Raw genomic sequence first — 18,927 nt, 5'->3', positions numbered from 1 at the left:
GGTGAAAGTTAAGTCAATTTTCTATCTATTGGTTCACCCCCCTCTTAGTAGTTGTTTGGATCCTTATTGATCCATCATATCATCAATTGGTCTTAGAGCATTTCAGGTCCTCTAGTGTCTAAGCCTAACAACTTGAGGTAAAGATCTAGAAGAACATGATGAAGAAAGAAGGTTCAAAGTTTAATAGGGAAAACTATAGAATATGGAATGATAGGATGAAAATCTATATCAAGAGTCTAGAAAGTCAATACTAAGAACATGTTGTTACAAAATATACTGAACCTAGTGGGATTTTGTGTGATGATCAAAATAAAGAGCAACAAGAGAATAATCAAGCATTGGAGGCCATTATCAGTTATTTGTCTGATTCAGAGTATGTTGATGTCCATGGTCTAGAGACTGCTTATGATGTGTGGAAGAAACTTGAGGATATCTATAGCGGTGATGAGCATGTGAAGATTTCCAAAGAAGAGAGTTTGAGAGGTAAATTTGATGACATGCAGATGGCTGAAGGTAAGAATGTTCAACAGTATGGTCAGAGGATACAGGAGATAGTCAATGAGATCAAGAGTGCTAGTGGTAAAGTGGAGGATGCCATAGTGGTTAGTAAGGTGTTGAGTACCCTTCTACCGATCTATGCTATTCAAGTTACATCCATTCAGAAGATAAAGTCTATTGATAAAACAAAGGTAACTATTTACTCCATCATTGGTAAACTTACTGCATTTGAATTATGGTTATGATGGTAGTGCTCAGAAATCTGAATCTTCATTTAGAGCTTCAATTTCTAACCCACCTATGAGGAATAGTAGAGAAGCCAGTCACAATTATGAGTCTAGATCCAGCAGAGAAGTTGATGATGAAGATAGTCTAATCGAGCTTGTAGCATTGTTGGCCAAGTAGTTACCTAGAGGTACCAGCAAGTACAAAGGTAAATTACCTTTGAAGTGTTTTGCATGTAACCGGATTGGACATATTGCTGCTAACTGTCCTAATAGTGACAATGAGAATAAGAATGAGAAGTGTTGGGACTCATTAAATTTGAGTAATTTGAGAGGCCCATTTCAAAAATTTTGCTATTTCATTTTTAGAAAGGCACCTAATCTCATTCAGGTGGCCTAGTTAGAAAGAGGGTAAAATGGAGCCAATTGATTTTCAAAGTGTAAGGCTTGGGAAATGTGCCCTATACCTTTCATTTGGCCTATGAAGTGTTTTTCAACTTTTAGAATTTAGTTTGGATCAATTTATCAGGTACCCACTTCAAGGGGTGAGCTGAAAGTGCATCATAGGTGCAAATGCAGATTTTATTAAGTGGCCTACTTTGAGCGCCTATAACTTTTGATTGATTTATTATCATGATGAAATTCAAAGTGCCATAAATTCTATGCATAAATGTGAGTCAACATGAAAAATTTCAAGTCCTTGTGAATCCATTTGCTCAGTTTAGCAAGCTCAATCTGTTTGTAGTTTGTGTTGTTTGACAAGTCCCTGTTTCAGTTGCTAGTCAGAGCCCTACTTTGCATAAGTGTAAAAGTTGCCTCGGTCAGTGTCATATCAAAATGTTTTTTCTAGGCTATTTCTAGTATAAAAAACAAGCTATGTTTCAAATTTAAATTTCCTACCAATCTGTTTGATAAGTTTTCAAAAGGATTTCTTGAGCCACCTTATTCAGTGTTTCGTATTTTCATTGCTAAATCAGTTAATGTGGCTATTTTCATGAGCGCACCATTTGTACCCAGTCAGCCTTTTGGTCTAACTAAGTATTCTAAGTTTTTATCTATACTTCAAGGTACCTATGCCTTAGATTTGAGGGTCTACGGAGATCATTTGATATTTTTAAGAAAGACATCATGAGTTGCTTGCACATTGACTTCATCAAGTCTGCAGTGCTGACAAAGCCAATTGGTCATCTTTGACCATTAATATTTCTTCACTCAGGATTCATCTTGAGAAACCACTTGGCAAAGTTCATGTTTATATATCGGAGTACACGCCTGTCAGTTGGCAAAGTCTAGAAAGGTGTTTTGACCAGTTTGAAAATTACATCTTTGCGATTAAATGCGAAAATGTGGTGCAGGTGCCTGAAAGTCGCAAAACTTAGTTTAATGATCTAAAAATGGAGTCGATCGATTCTAGAGGTATGTTTAAGGTTTGTGAGGCATTTCAAAGATTAGTCGCATGAAAACAAAAATTTTTTAGTCAAGCCCACTTTGGGGCCCGACCTGCCTCACGCCCTTGCAGTTTTTTTTATTGGCGACTTGGTCCACTGGGAGAATTTCAGAGTATCCAGATATGGATGTGATAATGAGTGAATGGGTATACTTTATCCCTTGTCAAGAGGAAAAGGCACACCATCACAGAGGAATAGTAATAGAAGTTCCTGTCTCCCTTGCTGGCACAATCGTACTGCTACTCTTGTTGATAATTGCTTTCTAATATGCCTACCACAAAAGAGGTTCCTCTTTAACTCAGACTTCAGCATATATAAATGATGGGCAATCTTAGTATTTGGGAGAAGAGACAAAACAAGAACACTAGTTGGAGGAAGGTGTTTCGGCCTCAACAAATCTTATATATGAAGAGATAATTCAAATGAAAGGTTATTGTGAGCAGTCATACAAAATTGGGCAAGGAAGTTTTGGAAAAGTGTACAGGGGCAATCTGAAAGATAAAGATGTGGTTATAAAGAATATAGGATAAACAAGAAAAGACAGCAAAAGATTAGTTGAGAATTAAGTGAGACTTCTCCATTGGAGGGCGTTTAAAAGTTTAAACAAATTGCAATTACCAGGTTCAAAGCAAAATCCTCAATTTTTGCCAGGTTTTCTTCCCCACATTGAAAAGGCAATGGAAGCTTTCAAGAAAATGCAGGCAGTGTGGTGGTTGACCCAGGCATAGAAAACCTCCAGGCATAGGTTTGTAATCCAATCCAAAACATATAGAAACCTTCAAGTAAATGCATGTGGGCATGCACAATGCCAAATCCTTTGGAGTGCAGCAATGAAAATAACATTAAATAGTCTTCAACAAATTGCAATCTGCAGGCTAAGAGCCCAGCATTCCCCATGTGGTATGTTAAAAGTTTATAAATTTCAAACAAATGCAATGTGCTGCCATCCTCCCTCCTCCCTGCATGGGCTTGTGGTGTAAAGGGGCATTTTTAAATTTTAAAGAAAATGCAAATGGCATGTTAAATGCCAGCCATAAATTCTCTTCTGCCCTATGTGGAAGTGACAATAAAGAGGGCACAAAATGAAAGTAGCAGCAAATGCAAACCAGGAACCATTGAAACACTCAGGAAAGCTTAAAAAATGCATAAACCAGGCATAAGCTTTAGTCCCACATTGGCCGGGTGGGGGAAGTTTTTGGTATTTAAATATAAGGTTGCACACATCTATAATGTCAAAGATTAAAGGCTTTTGATGGATGGTTTCGGTTGGGCACCCAATGGACCCCACGTGCGTGCGTGAATCCTGAGGTGGGTGATTGGATGACTGGCATTATTTCACAAACCAAAGATGCTCAAAAGATAGCCTTGGCAAAATGGTAAAGATCATGTGGGTTGAAGAAGATCTGAAGGTCGGTGTTGTTTCGCTATCCGAAGTTGCTTGCCCATTAACCATCACAAAAATGGCAAAAGATGAGGTGGTAGGTCCGGGTGGCAAGTGAGCTGGTGGATCCCATAGAGGTGGCGATGATGTGGCCGACAAGTGGCAGTCCAGTGGCGGTGACAAGGTAGACAAGTGGCAGATGAGTGAGGTGGTGAAAAGTGGATCCTGTCAGTGAATCGCAGGTCGCCACCTGGTAGGGCGTCAGGAGTAAAAATGGTGAAAAATCAAAGTTAAATCAAAAATTTAAATGATGGTCTGCATTTAAAGTTTAATTCGCCCGAGAGGTTATTTTTGCCCGAAATAGCAAGTATCATATACCATTGGAAAGCTCTCGTAACAAGGAATTTATTCATAAAGATAGTTTTAATAAATATGAGATATTTTGAGAGAAGTTTTGATGGGAAGGAGAAAGGAAAATATTTAGTTGGAGAAAGGGGACACATGGCTTGTTTTGATGAAATCTAATCTTTTTCCCTCTCCTTCATTTTCATATTTGTTTTTCAATTGTAAGGGTTCTAGAAATTTGGAGAAATGCTCCAGATTTTCATGCTTTCCAATTCTAAGTTTTCTTCAAGATTGTAGAGGGCAATGTCCTTTTTCATAGAATAGAGTATGATTCATGTTATAGGTGTTATTTGTTGCAGGTTTTTGTGTATGTAAGGCATGCATAAATTCACACATAATTTGTCTCTGAAATGTATCTTCATTTTATTCAAATCTGATTCTTAAGGAGGATCAAGTTTGTCATGAGAAGTTGTGTCTGTGAGTGTAATGCTTGTTTGTAGGTAATCTTCAAGGAAGATTTTAAACTCTGTGAGCAAACATTAATATAATAGGGTTCATATTTCTGGTTCTGATATTTTCTATGGATAAGCTTAGTAATGCATTTATGCAAGGCATTAATCTAGGAATATTTCATGATAAAGATGGATTTGCAATGAGTGTTTTCATTTGCAGTTTGATGTATGACTTTGTTGCCCTTGGATGAGGCAGTGGTCCTGCAATTTTGGGGATTCTCAGAGATCTTAAAATCCAACATCAGAATATCTTTCTTTATTTTATGTTTTGTGGAAGTGTTCCACCTATCTCATGTTCAAGCATGTTGAGTTGTTAATGTAGATCTAGCCCATCTACAATACCCTCCTTGTTTTTGAACCTTTTATGAGATTTATCTACTTTTATTGTGTAGACACCTAAAAATGGTCAATGCTTGCAGAGTCATACTTTAACATTTGCGCATTGCCTTATTTTAGGATTTTTGTGTCGCATTAACATTTTCTCCTATGTCACGCACTTGGTCTTTATCATTTGCGAGCATCGAGTCCTTCTTCTACATTCTTCATTTATCTCACTCTCGAATTTGGTCTTGTCGACAACAATCTTCAGTCATGATTTTGGTCAATCTTATCCTGTCGTGTCAATGAGCATGCTCATTTGTTATAATTTTGGACATCGTCAATCCTAATTAGGGTTTTGTCCTCTTATCAATCTTGTCATCATGCGATCGATCCTTGTCCTCTTGTCGTCATTTTCAATCTTATCATCTTGCAATCGATTTGTCATCGATTCTTGTCTTTTGATCAATTTGTCATCAATCTTGTCATCTTGTGATCTATTTTGTCATTGATCCTCGTCCTTGTCTTCTTGTCAATTTTGTCATTTTGTGATCGATTTGTCATTGATCATTGTCTTTCTCAATCATGTCAATTTGGATCAATTTGTCATTGTTCTTTGTCAATCAGCGCATTTATCAATCATATCATTTGTCAGCATTGGTCCTTTATCAGTCAGAATCATGGTTAAATCGAATCGATATTGATTATCCTTTGTCAAGACCTAATTGTCATCTTTGCATTTCTAATTCATCTTCTAGGGTTTTATGATTTATTCATTTAATCCTGTTTGTCATTTCTCTCTCTAGGTTAAATAAATAATTTATTTATCCTAGGTCTTTGAGTCACAATTAAATGTTTATTTAATTGGCTAACTAATTATTCCTCTTTTTGTGAATTAATTAATAAATGACAAATTATTAATTAATTTACCTAATTTGCATCAATTTTCTAATTTCATCATTCACTAATTTCCTATTTCCTCAATTTCTTAATTCCTAATTTTCTTCTTTTTCTAATTTTTCTAATTTTCCTAATTTCTAATTCAATTTCCTCCTATTTTCCTCCTAATTTCATGGGAATGACATTTCAATTTGTCATAATTTGTCATAATTGACAATCAATCAATTTTGACATAGAAAGTTGTCATAATTTTGTCATGAATTATCAATCAATCAATTTTGCATAGAAAGTGCAAATTTGTCATAATTTGTCATATTGATTTGCAATTTCCATTTGAATCTCTTCATGCTAATTTGATCACCTCTCCAATTTGTCTATAAATTGGATGAATTTCTTCAATCCTAATCTAATAATCATATTATCGAATAATCACTTCGTCAAATCAATCACGCTTCGAGTATTCTTGAGCAATCATCTTGTCTACTTGCTTTCATATCATGATCATGCAATTGTAGGTGAGATCCACAACAAAGCTATTTGAAGGAGAAAGAAGGACAATGGAGCCGCATGAAGGAGACATTTGAATCTGCATCTGGTTTGCTTAGGTTTTAGTTTTGAATGTTTTATTTTCATGTCTTTATTGAGTGTAATTAGGATTGATCATTGCAATGAGCTTTTGTGGTTGAGATAGATTAGTATTTTGATTTGCTTGTGATGATTTCTGATTTCCTATGCTACATTAATTGGTGAACCTGATGTGAACTAACCACTTAACCATGCTTTTGAGTGCTTTTGAGTTGATTTGCAGGTCAAAAACCCAAGAAATAGGGTAGTGCAGTGTTTTATGGGAACTTTTACACCTGTGTCAAGCATTCTGCGCCTGTGTCAGACATTCTGCGCTTGTGTCAAGGACATTTTGCGCTTGTGTCAGACATTCTGCACCCGTGTCAGACATTTTGCACCTGTTTAGGGCCAGAAATAGACGTAAAAGACAGTGTTTTTCACTTGCAAATTGTTTTCTTTTGCATTCTATTTCTACTTTTTTGTTTTTGTTGGTACTGATTCTCTGTGCAGAAACTTGGCATATGCATGACAAAGACAAAAAATGAAACTACTAACACATTTTATGTAGGTTCGATAGTCAAAGACTAAACATATCAAACTTCTGACTTGGGTTTTGCAGGTTGCCTTGGACTACAACTAAACTTTGTGTTTGCAATTAATGTTTAGGCACCTAGTATGATTTCTAAATAGGATGGAATGAATATATGTTATCTTTTATTGTTGAGTTTGACATTGGAGTAGGAGAGTATGCTCTCATCCTTCTTAGGGTGATCAGAAATCCAGATCTTCAATACCATGCTCATATTTTTGATTGTGTGTCACCTTTAGAGGGTCTGCCTTCCCAACCATTTGCTTTTGCAAACAAGTGATAATCATGAGAAGGGAATGACCCAAAGTAGAGGGCCTACCTTCCCGACCATTTGCTTTTGCAAGCAAGTGATAATCGTGAGAAGGGAATGACCCAAAGTGAGTACGGCTAGAATACCTTGGCATTCTAACTCACTATAAACAAATACTTGATGGGTGAAAGCTTTGAAGGAACGGTTACGTGGGAATTGCAGTTACTTGGGAAGTGATGACCCTTGAACTCTTTCTCATATCAACATCGAAGTAGGACCTCATGGTCTAAATCGTGCTTGCGCGACTACATTTGTTTGGTATCTTGGTGGGCTTAATGTCTCAATCACACTTGCGTGACACCAAGGAGTAATGCTTAATAGAAATCCTTACTAAACACCTTGTATTTAGAGGCCAAAAATCCTTCTCGTTGCTTGAGAAGGACAAGTTTGGATACTTGGAAGAGATACTAAGTTCGCCATGGGGAGATTTCCATGGGGACTGATGCTTGGCTGCCCTAAGAATTGAGTGCCGTGGAGGGGAGCCCGTGGGGTCAAGCATCTATGTATTCTCCTTGAATCTCATAATAAGTCTACCTCTCAAGTACCTACTATCCTTGCCTACCATAAGAAATGTGCAAATGAGCATGATTGTATTGAGTCTAAGTTGAAATATCTTGTCTTCTTTGCTTGTCAAAAGTTGAATTGCATCTCATTTCAAAACCAAGGCAAATTGATTCAAAACAAGGTTAAACACAATAACATTTCATTCAACAAGGTTCAAAACACCTTCGAACATGGTTGTCAAACATTTTTCAAAGTCTTGTCTCAACATTCATGTCACTTAGACTTAGGTTCATCCTAGGTGTCCATTTTGCAAAGTTCATTGTCAAGTACCAAAGTTAGGTTTCATCTAGGTCATACTCCTTTGCATATCAATAAGGGTCATCCTTTTGCATGTGTCCTCTTACATTAGAGTAGTACCATTATCATACATTCATATTTGCATACCCTAGGTCCCTTCATTAAGATTAGGTCATTATCATATCATATTAGGGTCATTTGCATAGTAATTGTCCCTTAGCATATAGTGTCAAAACTAGGTTTTTCATACTTGAGTAATCCAAATCTTTGATAAACCCTAAGTCATTGTTAGGAAGTCTAGACCTTATCAATTCTTTTGTCCTTTTGTCATCAATGTTGTTTCGTCAAACCTAGCTTAGTATCCAAGCATATAGGGGAGACATTGTCATTTGTCCTTTTGTCACTTGGTCCTTTTGTCCTTTGAGGTCTAGACATCATTTCAATTTCCTAAGGGTCTCTTTTAGATTTGCATTCCAAAAAGTTTGTCAAAATCTTGAAAAACAACCAAAAACATAGGTTTCATTCTTGCCATAGATTGCATTGTCATTTATTTAGTTTGCATTTAGTTGCATATCATACATTATCCTTGAAAAATTCCAAAATAAAACATTGCATAGTGACATGTCTATTGAAACAAGGTTCCAAGCACCAATGATACAACAAAGTTTGACATATCAACCGACAATGCAATCACAATTCTATCCAACCCAACAACAAAGCAACATTGATCAAACTTTTTATGATGAAACAGGTCTCCAAATACAAAAACTAGAGGAGAAACTAGCTCAAGAAAAGGAGATTTTGGAACAAAGAGTGAAAAACATTGAGAAGAATAGATCACAAATGTCCAAAATGTTTCAAAAATTTCCAGGTCGAAATCCAAAGATTGAGACAATTGATGTAAGATCTCTTATTGAATGATTAGACATACCAGCTCTCCTCTCCCAAATAGAGATGATGAAACAATTTCAAGAAAGGAGACAACATCAATTTCAACATTATGTGCCTCCACAACAAGAACAAGAAGGTGTTTACTATCAATCAGATTTTCAACCAATACAACCAATGGGTCAACCAATTGTTCAACATATACAACCAACACAACCAATGGTCCAATTTCAACAATATGTCCAACCAACTATACAATGTCCACAAATGGTTCAGCCAATGGTGGGATATCAACAAGTTCAATCAACATATCAATGTGAACAACCACAATCACAAATTCAAAAACAAAACTTGCAACATGCACCAAGCCAAATTTTGAACATGTCAAACCAATTTGATCAACATCTAGTTTGAAATCAAAACATGACATCAGATCAGAACCAACTCCTTGCCAAACAAGTTCAAATTCTAGATACAACTATGTCAAAACCTCGAAAGAAAGCTAGCTTTATTGCAAGGCTCTTAAGGAACCTACCAAGTGAGTTCTTTGAAGAAGATCAAGATAATACAATTCTATCTAGCAATGCCTCATCCCCCCGCAAACAAATTGACTCTCTAGTGGCATCTATCCCTACACCTTTAGAAGTTTCACAAGAACCTTCCATATTGTCCTCATCAAACAATACACCTAAGGATGCAATTATCCAAGGGCTATCCATAATTGATTGCCAAGATAATCCAATTCATGATGCACATCCTTGTCATGTTTTGGAAATACTAGACCCAATGCAACCATGCACTTTATTGCCATTACCTATTTTAGAGGACCCCATTCGAAGTCCCTCTTCCTCATGTTCAAGCATTGATTCCTTGCCAGAATCCATCACAAATGTTCAAAGTGCATTTCCTTCATGCCAAAACATTGATTCATTGTCAGAATCCTCCATGCATATCCAAAGTCCAACCTCATGTCAAGAGGATAATTTAGAGCATGAAGAAACATGTCTTAAAACAGATCAAGATCAAGATCCCGAAACCTTATCATCCCATCCAATTGTTGACTAGGACCCCATCTTCCCAGACACTCATGATGATTCCCCTATTCTTGTCCATCCTATCCAAAGCCTTATTGACACACCATTCCCCGAGCAAGATAAAGATATCCCAGTCCATCCAATCCCAAATGATCCCCTTCCATTTCATGAAAACAATGTCCTTTCAAATCCCATTGACACTCCATTCCCTGAGCAAGATCAAGATATCCCTTCTATCCTTTATGATGATCCCATTAAAAGTCCAGAGCAAAGCAACGTTAAAGAGGATTCCAATGATCTTCCTCCTTGTCAAGATCAAATTATTCCTTTAAATCCTCCACAAGATCCTTTTGTTCCTCCATCTCCTTGTCCTAAAGCTCCATATACACTCCAAGATCGCATTTCTTTTGATGATCCCATTATTTCTCCCATTCCATCTCTTGAAGAGCCTATCATTGAACCATGTCCACTACACAATCCTAGTCCCCCTCATGATCCTAATTCCCCTCATGATTCTAATGTGTCAGTGCAAGATGTTCATGGACCCTCGACATGCATAATGGGTTCTTCCACTTTGGTGCAATCCGATCCACTTCAAGATCTCATTATTTCTCTCATATCATATCCACCTCATAATGGACTCGCGTCTTCTTCCCAAAGAAAAGAGTATCCTACAAGTCAAGATATTAATAAAGTCAAAGGAGTAGATCTCCATAAGAAAGAATCCCTTCATGTGAAAGAAAATTTTAAGGGTCATGTCTACACAACTCACTCTCAAGACGTTGGTATCCCTCCATCAAAATCAAAACATACACCTTCCCCATCATACCTTCCATCCATCTTAGGTCCGTATATTCCTTCATCCTCTATGCAAGGTCAGCAAAGGTACACATCCTTGAGTAAATTTCATCAATCCAAACGAACTCCATTTCATTCATATCCATCCATGCATTCCTTTCCCCCTCCAAGCAATTTGGATGCCTAGTATAAACGTCATAAGTCTAGCAATCCACATGTATTCAAGGATCAACATGTCCAATATAATCGACATGTCAAAACAAAGAACAATTTGATCTATAAAGAAAAGGAAAAATCCAAAAGGTCACAAAAGCCCATTGCTCAAAAACAAAATTTAAAATTTATATGGGTTCCTAAATCCCTTGTGCAAGCAATGCACTCCAAGGAACCACAAAAGCATGAAAAATCAAAAACCATGTGGATCCCTAAGAAGCTCCTTGAAGCACAAAAAGAAACATCCAACTTGGCATCCAAAATTGCTATTCCTTCATCCAAACCTTCCAAGTCTATTCCTTCATCACCTTCTTCATCCATTTTGGGCCCTTATGTCCCAAAATCCCAAGCTATTCCTCCATCCAAATCTCATAATTTGAGATCCATTTTTCCTCCATCAGTCCATCACCCCTCAAGGTGTGTGCCAATGTCGATCTTTCCTTCATTTCCATCCACTAAAGCCCAATTCTTCCAATACCCTATCCATTATCCAATGCATATTTTCTATCCTTCGATCCCTTTGATCCAATCCTTTGCATAAATCCTTGCCTTAGTTTCATCTCTTTTTCCATGTCCTTATCCTACCAACGTCTTTGAGCATACTTTTAAAGGTCATGGTCCATTTTTTTTTTTTTTTCAAGGCTACTGTCCAAACAAAAAGATGCTTGAGTCCATCTTCCATCCCCTATCATGTGTCCATCTTCTATTGAAAAAGTCAAAATACAAAAAAAAAAAAAAAAAAAAAAGTACAATAAAAAAAATTCGTCCACTAGTGAAAACCTGGCAAACAGGCACCTTGGGCAAGTACTGTGATGAAAACCTGGCAAACAGGCATCATGTGTAATTTATGAACTTCTTGCACACCACACTTGGGGGCAGGTTTCCTCCTTCATATCCTTTTGTCCTTCATTGTTCCATTATCCTATCGAACCCCTGTCATTACCCTCCATTATCCTATTGTCCCTCATGTCCATTTCCTCTTTCCACCTTTGATCTTGACAAGGCTGACAATCTTCATGAACATCATGCATCTTGTTTGCAGCTTTCAGTCTATCATAGCTTTTGGTCTTTATCCATTTGCTTATTACAACCTTTCATCCATATTCCCTATCTTATTGCAACTTTCTGCCACTATCCCTTAGCCAATCCCGACCTTCAGTCCATGTGCCTTATCCATTCTTGGTCTTGCTTATCCTATCCATATCTTATCACTATCCATACACCCTTTTTCATTCCTTGATCTTGATCTGACATAAGGACGCAAAATTTAAACATAGTTTCAAAAGCCTCTTGACATGTCCCTCATGCCATGTTCCTGATTTACATTGTCATATCTAGTCTCTTGTCCCATCACGCAATAGCCCTTGAAAATTGCATCTCCGTTGTCTCCATAATAAAAGGCCTTTGTCTTCCCTCTATCCACCATCATTTCAGCAAGCCTATTTATTCACCTGTCATATTCCTTGCCTTGCTAGACACTGGGGGCAAAATCATAAAAATTGAAAAATGTCCTGAAATAATTCAAAAAAATTGAAAAATGTCCTGAAATAATTCAAAAAAATTGAAAAATGTCCTGAAATAATTCAAAAAAAAAAAATTGAAAAATGTCCTGAACAAATCTCTAAAAAATGGAAAAATGTCCTGAGAAAATCCCTAAAAAGTCAAATAAAGTCCTAAAAAAATGAAAGTAAAAAAAATTGTAAAAACTCGAAAAGCATTTTGCAATAAATATCCCTTTTGTGCATAAGACAAATCACTGAGCATCCCTCCAATGACACTTGCAATCATACACTGTGCTTTAATGAAATCATGCATAAACAGATGAACTCTTTTCAATCAACCCACACATTCAAACTGATCACAATTGTCTTCTCGATCGAACTTCCACATCAATATCATTGGTCCTTGGCACATTATCATGGGTCTTATACAGGGTGAGGTATGCTCGAAACCAAACTGTGTCCTGTCTTAGACAGGGTACCACATTCCCTGAAACCAGACAGCATGATCGTCCTATTAGCACTTTCAACTTTTGACAATGAAGATCAAGATGTTTGTTTGACTTGTTGGAATTTCTGAGTCTTATCATTTATTGATTTATTTTTTATCATGTTCCTATGTTGCTCAATGATGTCACTGAGTGATTTAGAGTGACCGGGATGGTTCATGGTCCCTTTCTTTGTTTGTTGTGATTGCTGTTTGTCTGCGATGTGTCTGTCTTTTGCAAAAAGGGTTGCATTTCAGCTCTGGCCTTCAATGCCATGATGCTACGCATCCATTTTGCTACATTAAAATAAAGGTTCTCACCTACAAAGTGCATTACTAAAAGCAAGTTTTTCTTCATCTCTAACTGTCCTTTGTCTCATTTCTTCTTACTAACATTTCTTCTGTCAGTTCAGATAGTCAGTTCAGTCTAGTGCTCCGATTCCCCAGACACACATATGCTGCATCCTGCATCCATTTGGTTAGTACATTTGCATTATATTAAGCATCACATCAAGCATTTTATTCATTCCATATTATAAATGCATCAAAAACACATAAAAAAAACAAATATATATCCATACATGTTCCACAATGGTACATCAACAGTGCATAAGTCATCCATACATGGAAAATAACATATGTCATAACACATTGCATCCCATCATATCGATGCATATCATATCATATGTCAAAATAATATCAGAGTACAAAATTGGACTGTCTGTCCTAAGTATGGCCCGCAAGCTGACTACATAATGTCCAACTACATCTGTCTCTATCCTAAGGAGCACGTGCCTCTATCACTAGGTGCTCCCTCTGTCCTCCTCATCCCTGCCATGTCTCATGGATGATGTCCCTCCTGGTCCTGGCTGTGGTGGTCTCATAGGTCTACTCACCCCCATGCTGCTCAATGACCTTCGAGAGCGTGCCCTGCTCTCTTTCCTTGATCATGCCTGATTTGAAGCTTCTCTTTACTCTAGTGGAACTGCACTCTCATATAGTGTCCTCCAATGGCGTATCTCCTCTCCGATCTCTACCAACATCTGTGCCATCTCCCATGCACTGGCATCCCGAATCGACCCAATATACTCAGTGACTCTATTCTTCTCGTTGTGCCTACGCTATTACTGTAGCTTGCGCCGCTGTGAGTCTGGATATCTCTGCTCTGAACTAATCATTCTGTCTCTCTAATGTCACAATGTGGTCATGCTGACTCGCTATGGTAGCCCTGCACATCTCCATCTCCTCTATGCTAGCTGTCTCCGGCTCTATGGGTATATCCTGCAATGCCTCATGCTTGCCTGAATCTGGCTCATCCTCATCATCCCCATCCTCATCTTTGTCCTCGTCATCCCCCTCATCCTCATCACTACCCTCATCCTCCTCATCCTCATCATCTCCATCCTCCTCTCCTACGAGTGGGAAGCCCTCCTATCTCCTAGGTACCAGAATATCAGGATCTGTCAATGGCACTGGTTGCCATCATGCAAACCATCTCTCATACTCCTCTGTCATCCCGGCATCCTCCACATTTGATCTCCAATCCCACTGTCTCTACTGTAGCTGTGTGAAGTCAGCATATGCTATGTGTGGCTGAATCATACTCCCCCACTGACTCGTCTCTCTGTGCGATCGAGCAAAGTGTGTAGTCCTCCTAGGTACATCCTGCCTCTCTCCAAACTGTCGTCTGACTCTCTCTAGTAGGTACATCTCAATCACTCTCTAGTGATTCACTAGTCACCCAATTAGGTACCTCTCCTGTCTACAATATGGTAGCTCATCACTATCATTAGACCAGCCAGGGCAATCACGATATGGCCTCCATGTGAACTCTCTTAGTCTATCTAGCTCGTGTCACCAATACAATATGTATCCAAAAGGACCTTGTCTCAATGCTCCCCCATAGCAGTACACATATGGTCGATGTGGTACTACCTGTCTCTCTTTAATTGGTCGACATATGGCTATGTGCTCAAATGCCCATACCTGTAGCAATATGACTCCACAGCTCAAAGTCTGCACTCCTTGATATGCTATCTGATGCAACTAAAAATACAGCATAGCCAGTACACATGGTCCCCATGCGTACATTGTCCCCTCTATCACCATCTGCTCTAGCACTCTTCCCCATCCAATAGGGAATCCATGTCCTCGTTCGTTCCCTGCTAGTAGACATGCTATCACCACTGCTATCACCACATATCATCGATCATACTCTAATGCCATAGTCTCCCAGCCAATCTCCCTCTCCACGATATCCAGATCATCTACGTCACACTCAAATAATCTACACAATGCATCTCTCCCTGTCACTAGGTCATACTCTACCATCTCTCCATGAATCAAAATGCGGAGGATACGCCATATGTCCTCTAGTGTCACAGTCACCTCTCCAGTCGCCAGATGGAAGGAGGAGGTCTCTGAATGCCATCACTCTGCCAATGTGGTAAGCAGTCCTATGTTTGCCCTAATCTTGGGCATGAACGTGATATAGTATATCCCAAGTCTTGCTAATGTATCTCTATCCGTGCTCTTGAGTCTATGTCGTAACATGAAGCAGTCAGGTCGGTTCTCCCGTGTGATCAACGGATACTGTCGACTCTACATCACAATTGGGGCATATTTTGTCAGTTTTGGGGTTTGCTCTTACGGGTTGCATTTCCTCATTTCATCCACAAATCAAGGTGTTCCTAAGCTATTCTGACCTATCCTACCCTTATCCCCCCTTTTCGGATCATTTGCATGCTATTTTTTTAATCTAAATTGAGTTCCCAATGCACAATTGCGCCTGTGTGACAAGTCCTATGCTTGTGTCATGTAACCTGTGCCTATGTCTCCCTACACAAGTGTAGAAGACCCTACACAAGCATAGGATTTTCCCTACACAAGCATAGGAGTCCCTTTCTGCATCCCCTATGGGCCCCGCAATGTCCCGCAAGCAAGTCAAATTCATCAAATTGAAAACTTGGGTTTTTGAGATACATACCGCTGCTCCTGCATCGTCCGATCATCTGAATGTGTGTACATGTTCTCCAAGATGATCTCCCCTTGGAATGTTTTCCATCTCTCTACAAGTGTCCTTTTCCAGAGCAACAAATTCTCCTCTTGGGCTAGTGCAAATGAGCAATTTTCCTTCTCCTTGTCTCATTTATAGATCTTTGTCAGTGCATAGATGGATGTGCACTCTCTCCATCTTATGCTGGTCTCAGTCTTATGCACCTTCAATTTCTTGTCCTTTGTGTGTCTGATCTCTAATTGTCAGTCTGTTCGATCCTATCATTTTTATCGATCAATTGGCCTCTTTTCTGCATGTTTCTGGCCAATTCCTCGAGGGGGCATGCATATGTCATTGTCATTGTCTAGGGCATTTTCATTATTGTTCTTTGAAACAACACTTAAAATCACATTGTCTCAAAGAGGGGCAAAATGTAGACACCTAAAAATGGTCAACGCTTGCGGAGTCATACTTTAACATTTGCGCATTGCCTTATTTTAGGATTTTTGCGTCGCATTAACATTTTCTCCTATGTCATGCACTTGGTCTTTATCATTTGCAAGCATCGAGTCCTTCTTCTGCATTCTTCATTTATCTCACTCTCGAATTTGGTCTTGTCGACAACAATCTTTAGTCATGATTTTGGTCAATCTTATCCTATCGTGTCAATGAGCGTGCTCATTTGTTATCATTTTGGACATTGTCAATTCTAATTAGGGTTTTGTCCTCTTATCAATCTTGTCATCATGTGATCGATCCTTATCCTCTTGTCGTCGTTTTCAATCTTATCATCTTGCGATTGATTTGTCATTGATTCTTGTCTTTTGATCAATTTGTCATCAATCTTGTCATCTTGTGATCTATTTTGTCATCGATCCTCATCCTTGTCTTCTTGTCAATTTTGTCATTTTGCGATCGATTTGTCATTGATCGTTGTCTTTCTCAATCATGTCAATTTGGATCAATTTGTCATTGTTCCTTGTCAATCGGTGCATTTATCAATCATATCATTTGTCAGCATTGGCCCTTTATCAGTCAGAATCATGGTTAAATTGAATCGATATCGATTATCCTTTGTCAAGACCTAATTGTCATCTTTGCATTTCTAATTCATCTTCTAGGGTTTTATGATTTATTCATTTAATCCTGTTTGTCATTTCTCTCTCTAGGTTAAATAAATTATTTATTTATCCTAGGTCTTCGAGTCACAATTAAATGTTTATTTAATTGGCTAACTAATTATTCCTCTTTTTGTGAATTAATTAATAAATGACAAATTATTAATTAATTTACCTAATTTGCATCAATTTTCTAATTTCATCATTCACTAATTTCCTATTTCCTCAATTTCTTAATTCCTAATTTTCTTCTTTTTCTAATTTTTCTAATTTTCCTAATTTCTAATTCAATTTCCTCCTATTTTCCTCCTAATTTCATGGGAATGACATTTCAATTTGTCATAATTTGTCATAATTGACAATCAATCAATTTTGACATAGAAAGTTGTCATAATTTTGTCATGAATTATCAATCAATCAATTTTGCATAGAAAGTGCAAATTTGTCATAATTTATCATATTGATTTGCAATTTCCATTTGAATCTCTTCATGCTAATTTGATCATCTCTCCAATTTGTCTATAAATTGGATGAATTTCTTCAATCCTAATCTAATAATCATATTATCGAATAATCACTTCATCAAATCAATCATGCTTAGAGTATTCTTGAGCAATCATCTTGTCTACTTGCTTTCATATCATGATCATGCACTTGTAGGTGAGATCCACAACAAAGCTATTTGAAGGAGAAAGAAGGACAATGGAGCCACATGAAGGAGACATTTGAATCTGCATCTGGTTTGCTTAGTTTTTAGTTTTGAATGTTTTATTTTCATGTCTTTATTGAGTGTAATTAGGATTGATCATTGCAATGAGCTTTTATGATTGAGCTAGATTAGTATTTTGATTTGCTTGTGATGATTTCTGATTTCCTATGCTACATTAATTGGTGAACCCGATGTGAACTAACCACTTAACCATGCTTTTGAGTGCTTTTGAGTTTATTTGTAGGTCAAAATCCCAAGAAACAGGGTAGTGCAATGTTTTCTGGGAACTTTTGCGCCTGTGTCAAGCATTCTGCGCTTGTGTCAGACATTCTGCACCTATGGCAAGGACATTCTGCACCTATGGCAAGGACATTCTGCGCTTGTGTTAGACATTATGCACCTGTGTCAGACATTCTGCGCTTGTGTAGGGCTAGAAACAGAGGTAAAAGACAGTGTTTTTCACTTGCAAATTGTTTTCTTTTGCATTTTGTTTCTGCTTTTTTGTTTTTGTTGGTACTGATTCTCTGTGCAGAAACTTGGCATACGCATGACAAAGACAACAAATGAAAAGTGAATTTGAAATGTCTTTGGTAGGAGAGATAAAATTCTTCATAGTTTTACAAATTCAATAGATGAAGAGTGGTATCTTTATCACACAGTCCAAATATGTGAAAGAGGTATTAAAGACATTTGGAATGGGAGATTGTAAACCAGTTGGGACATCGATGGTTACAGGTTGTAAAATGTCTAAGGAGGATGATGTCACATCTGTTGATGAAAAGGAGTACAAGTCAATGATAGGGAAACTACATTATGTTGTTCATAGAAGACCAGATATTGCTCATGCAATTGGATTAGTTACCAAATTTCAAAATAACCCAAAGGAGACACACATGATTGCAACTAAAAGGATATTTAGATATTTGAAAGGTACTATTGATTATGGACTATGGTATCCATATGTAGGTAACTTTGATTTGAAGGTTTATACAAATGTAGACTAGGTAGGAAATGTTGATGAGAGGAAGAGCACAATCGATGGTGCATTATTTCTTGGAGGAAGACTTGTATCTTGGAGCAACAAGAAGCAGAGTTGTATATCACAGTCCACTATTGAAGCTGAATATTTTGTAGCGTATATGAATTGTACCCAGGCAATCTGGATGAAACACATTTTGGAAGGATTCAAGTTGAAGATCACAGAACCAGTAAAGATTTTATGTGATAACACCAGTGCAATAAATATCTCAAAGAACCCAGTGTTGCATGCTAGAACCAAGCATATTGAGCTGAAAT

Source organism: Cryptomeria japonica, chromosome 6 (genome assembly GCF_030272615.1).
Source record: "Cryptomeria japonica chromosome 6, Sugi_1.0, whole genome shotgun sequence".
NCBI lineage: Eukaryota > Viridiplantae > Streptophyta > Pinopsida > Cupressales > Cupressaceae > Cryptomeria > Cryptomeria japonica.
This window is presented reverse-complemented; position numbering follows the sequence as displayed.